Source organism: Meles meles, chromosome 1 (genome assembly GCF_922984935.1).
Source record: "Meles meles chromosome 1, mMelMel3.1 paternal haplotype, whole genome shotgun sequence".
Classification (NCBI taxonomy): Eukaryota; Metazoa; Chordata; class Mammalia; order Carnivora; family Mustelidae; genus Meles; species Meles meles.
Window position 1 is genome coordinate 139,307,529 of NC_060066.1, and position 5,318 is coordinate 139,312,846.

Below are 5,318 nucleotides of genomic sequence, written 5' to 3' on the forward strand. Positions count from 1 at the left end.
CAGCTGATGTATCTTTATTGTATCACTCCTTCATCTTGTTGTGGGGATCAGCCTAAAATTTTTGACACATTGCCTAAAATATAAATGACCTCCTCTTTGGACAAATGGGAAAGCTGGTTGGAAGCAGCTCAGCTCCAGTCAAAATGGTGTCCTCAGTTTAGAATTGACAAATAGTGCTGCATGAAGCTTGGATACTGAGAGGTTACCTTGACAGACAAGGAGCACAATTATCACAATATGATGAAAGAGCTTCCATGAGTATGTATTGCACCGTTAATTACTGTCCTTTTTCTACAGGCTTCTAATGTGAGGAAAAACACGGAATGACAAGTGTGGGAAAGAGCAAGCACTAAATTACTGTCAGAAAAATAAACGGAGTAGCACAGTGGTGCTCGGTGATTTACGGGGGCAATTAGTCACCACCCCACGGCGCTGCTGAGGACAGCACGGCAGCATACGTGTCAGGCCTGAGAGGAAGAAGAGGCTTTGCACTGCTCTCCAGACAACTTTTCAAACAAGAGAGGATATTTGAGCACATTAGGTTCCATGTCTTCATTCTGGGTGCCCACTCTTCACATTATTAGCCAACCTAATACATAAGCGTATTTTTAACACAATATTAACCTGTTCTGAGTGTGTTAAAGACTCCAACTGCAGCTTTTTTCTCTCCCACTGTCCAGAGTAGGTTTTTCCCATCCCTTAAATGAAACAAACCTCTCCCCACTCCCAAATTGTCCCCCTAATGCCTTCAGTCTGTCTCATTACTTCTTGCATCTTGCTATCCATATTCTGTATTTGCTTGGAGCCACTGAGTGCTAAGGAATTTGGTCTCTAGCTCTTCTGGGAAAGTTTGATTAACTGGTACAAAGAGGTGATGAATGAGCCTGTAAAACCTATAATAAATGAAAAAAAATACATAAACTTCCTGATATTTGTTGGCCTATTTTTAACGTACTCTATGCAGTGTCTACGTATATGCGCATACCAAAATAAACCTGCTAAGATATAATGAGTTGGTGTGCATTCTTTAATAGGAATTCTTCTCCGTCAGAAGAAATCTGGAATGGAAGATCAGGAAAGAACCCAGGAAAAACAAAGATTTTATTTTTGTTTATTATCACATGTCTGTGATAGGAGCAGTGGCAAAGCTGCTAAGGTGTACAAATCAAGCATCATCAGGAGTTTAGTATCCTTATGTAGTGTTATCTAAAAATACTACCATTTTATATATCTGAAGCACTTTACAATTTACAAGGGACATTTGGAATTCCATGTCTCATATGATCTTGCCTGGGTTTTAGTCAAGAACATCTGTTCAGTTAGAAATGTGTTTGGTGAATATGTACACATTTGGAGAATGTGACCTAACACATGCTACCTTGGCCTGTAAGCTGGATTCCTAAAGAGGCAAAACTGTGTTGATGAGCTGGTGCTGGTACAGGTAACTGGGCAGTTAGTTTCTGATGAAGAGTCTCCTAACTGGGAAAAAGTACAGATTTTACTGACTACTCTTTCCCACATTATTTTTTGTTTGTTTAGTTTTGTTTTTTAAGGCACAATGTGCCTTTAAAAACAATTAAAAAATAACAGTCCTGGGATTTGCTGAAGAATTGCACATTTGTGACCATAAGAGCACTGGTTTTCTTGTAATAAGGAAAGCAAACGCAACCAGGAAAGGAGGCAGATGTGTGTCTGCAGATTTCACTGAAAACTAGGAATGATATAACTTGGAAACTTAACCAAAATTATTTTTCATCAGTGAACAAAACCTGTTTTAAATCATTGTATGCATTTTTCAGATCTCTTTTTCCGAAGTCCCATTCGTAGTTTCTGGTAGAAGGACATAATTGGGGAAATTAACTACATAATAAAATGAAGTTTAATGTATAAAAATTCTGCCTTTCTGATAAATTTTACATTTGCTATTTTTTTATTTAAATAGGACATTCTAAAATTATTACTCCTAGAGAGGGAACATTTTTATATACATGATATTTTTGTTTAGAAATTGTGAGCTAGTGAAAAGTGAAAATGACCTTGGCTATTGTACTTATTTATTGATAGAAATAATAGCCTTTTTATATCTGGATTCAAATATCTTCTCCACTAATCATGCAACTTTCATACATTTCAAAGAAATGATTTAGATTGCATGAAAAGAGAAGTCGAGCTTCCTATGTTCCCCTATGTTTGTGTTCGTACAGAATATTTATGTAATATCTGACTTGACTATAATCTATAATTCCTGGCTATTATTTCAGTTGCAACTATAATTTTTAAATTAATGGTTATAATTTTGGTAGGGAATACATGAAAAGTTATATGTTCATGCTTGAAAGGAGGATCATTAAATATTCATTATTACCACTCAAATTAGTTGTCATGCTCTATAAAACAGTTACCCGTTATCATTTCACTAGTTTAGATTCAGCAGTAAGTGAACGGCAATATATAGCTCATATCAATAGAGGAATTTTTGTTGAGGAACAGAGGGAAAAGTGATTTTTAAAACCCATTTGACATATTTATGTTGACAAATTATTTAAAAGAATTATTGCTTTGTCAATAAACATGTTTGTATATTGGAACAGGATTGTGACTGGATTTACTTCTGGCTGTTTAATTACTCTATGATTGTGAAAAATAGTGCTTCTTCAAATGGTTATGAGGGGAAAAAAATGAAAATACAAAGGTGGGATATTTTAGTGTTTTGCAATTGCCTAACCTTGCCATGAAAAAGCACTTTTCATTTTTGAAAGCAGGCATTGAAATCTTGCTTTTTCAGCGAAGCTAGCTTGTATAATTTGTTATTTTCCCCATCTGGTAACAAATCTATCCGTAAGAAAAAAAAGCAAAAAGGAAAACGAGAGATGGATTTTTATAAATGTTTTTGGGTGAGCATATGTGGAGATGTCTCCTTAACCTGTTTTGGAAACATGTGACGTAAAAATAAATATAAATGTATTTTAGTGTAAAAACATTTTGCTTTTTTCTTCCACATACCTTGATAATACCTTTCACTTTCAGTTAAGTGAAGACATTAGGGACAGCCACATGTTCTTTTTCTTTTTCTTTTTTTTTTTCTTGATCACATATATGAATCATGCATACTCCTTAGTAATTTAAATTGGTTCTTTTTCCGTAGAACCCCCCCCATAAATTTGATTCTGATCTCATCTAACTTTAGAGCATTCTGTCTTAAAAGAGTCAAATTGTAGCTGAGGAACACATTTTGCATTTTTCTACATTGCATCTGGGCGCTTCAGAATGACGGTTTATTTTATTTTTTCTGCACAGAGGAGAGGAAAAAATATATAGGTCCATGAATCAATCTAGATAATGGGGAAGGCTGAATATAATAAATAATACAGTAACAACCCTAAACTAATGAGCTGTTGCTAAGGTACATTTCATAGGCTCATCCTCTATATAAAAAGTCACTAATAACCCCTTGGTGTAATCAGATGATAAAGCTTTGCCATAAGGCAACACCTGTGCAATTAGAACTGCAGATTCTTTTGCACGTTTCATTAATTTCAGGATTTTGTAAAGGCACAATGACTACACTAATAATCTAGTCTACTTGACTCCATGTCTACCGGAAACAAAGTGTCTAATTAGATAAAGGTAATTAATTAGAGATAAATGGAGCTAATCAGGCTCAGTTAACACTAATTCTCTGAATTAAGACATTTTGGGACACCTACTATCCCGCTGACTTTGATATTTTGCATTAAGAATAGGTTCTAGAGGAGTCAGAAAATACTGGCATTTGAGAATTGAGCAGTCGTTTGATGGCATATTTAGGCATCTGATGTGAAAAGAGAGTTTTCTTTCATATTGTGCTATTTCACCACCTTTCTATTGCAGCTTAAAGAATTCACTTTGTAGTTATTCCAATCTGTGCTAGTCTCCGTATAAATTTTAATAGCCTTTGCTATCATTTTTATTATCTCTCTAGCCCACCAGTAGAAGAAAATCACAAGTTGTTCTCTCTTAAAGAATTAACATGTTACATTAAGGAAATGTCAGGACTCATCAGCCTATATTCTAAAATTCTGATCCTTTAAGGAGAACAAACACTTATAATTCTGATCATTTAATTCTGATTCTTTAGAGAACAAACCTCTGCTTTGCAGTGTTGGACTGAAAATTTATTTGTATGAGGGAAAATCATTGACTTTGAAATCAAAAGACCTGAATTCAAATTTCTGCCCTTTCTTACTGAAAGAGTGATCTTGGAGAAAATGCTTAACTTCTCAGAGTTCCCTTGGTTGTAAAATGGAAGTGATAGTAATGCTAACTTTATGGGATTGTCTTGAACATTGAGCAAGGTAACTGTGTAAATACTATTTATTGTTACCTATTTGTAATTGGGATTGAACACATAACCTAGCACCATATCTTGGTTGGCTACAAGATTAAGTATCAAAAATGTTCCATTTTATCTCAACCCCATGATAATCTTTGGGCAACATTTATACATATAGCAAAGAAGAGTTTAAGAATTTTCTCCCAAATAGTCAAATCAGGAAAAAAAATTTCCTCAGATTCTTCACTTGGAAAATGTGAATTTACCTGCTTTTGTTTTCTACACTAATATAATTAGCCCTCTTGGCAAGTTGTTCCATAGCCCACAGGGAATGGACAGTTTGCCCTGGAACTGAACTCTGGGATATAGCTTAATATGAAGTGGACATGGAAATCTTTCTTTTATAATTTCTCTGGGATATGCCCCTTCCTCTTTCTATTTTCTGTCCTAATTTATCTGGACTACTCCTAGATTATCTAATGATCTCTTAACTAATATCCCTGCTTTCATTTCTTTTCTCCTATAATTTAGTACCCTGTAATTCAGTGTTACCAATTTAATCTTCCTCATACAACACGTTCCTCATTCTCACTCTTGTCAAGATCGTTAAGAAGATTCCTTGTTAAACTAAGACTCTACCAAATAGGCAGTCAAAGCATCTGTATCTGATTCATATTTGTCCAGCTTATCTCCTGCCCTTCTCTGCCAACGGAGCTTTTTATTCCAGGAAGGCCAGCCTTACTGTTCTTCACCACACCCATCTCTCTTTATATGCTCTTGTTTCCCCCATCTGACAATCTCTCTCCTCTTCTTTCAAGACTTGTTTTAAATCCTGCATTTCCCCTGACACCTGTCTTGACAACTCTGGCCTACTAAGACCTTTCTCATCTTTGAAGGCCCACTGCAGTTCTCAGTGGCACCACACTGATGAGAGGCCTGAGGTCAAGAACCATGTCCTATTCTTGTATGCAAGGCAAAACTTGCTCACCATCCTCTTCCCCTAGAC

The 5,318-nt window shown here is 35.6% G+C and overlaps 1 long non-coding RNA gene across 1 annotated transcript in view; it reads left to right on the plus strand.

Moving 5' to 3' along the window:
- LOC123934794 overlaps window positions 1–920 on the plus strand; it is a 20,214-nt gene extending 19,294 nt beyond the window's left edge. Inside the window, exon 2 of the long non-coding RNA XR_006816829.1 lies at window positions 298–920. This is a non-coding gene — a long non-coding RNA (uncharacterized LOC123934794). The remainder of the gene's footprint in view (window positions 1–297) is intronic.
- Window positions 921–5,318: the final 4,398 nt, after the last annotated feature.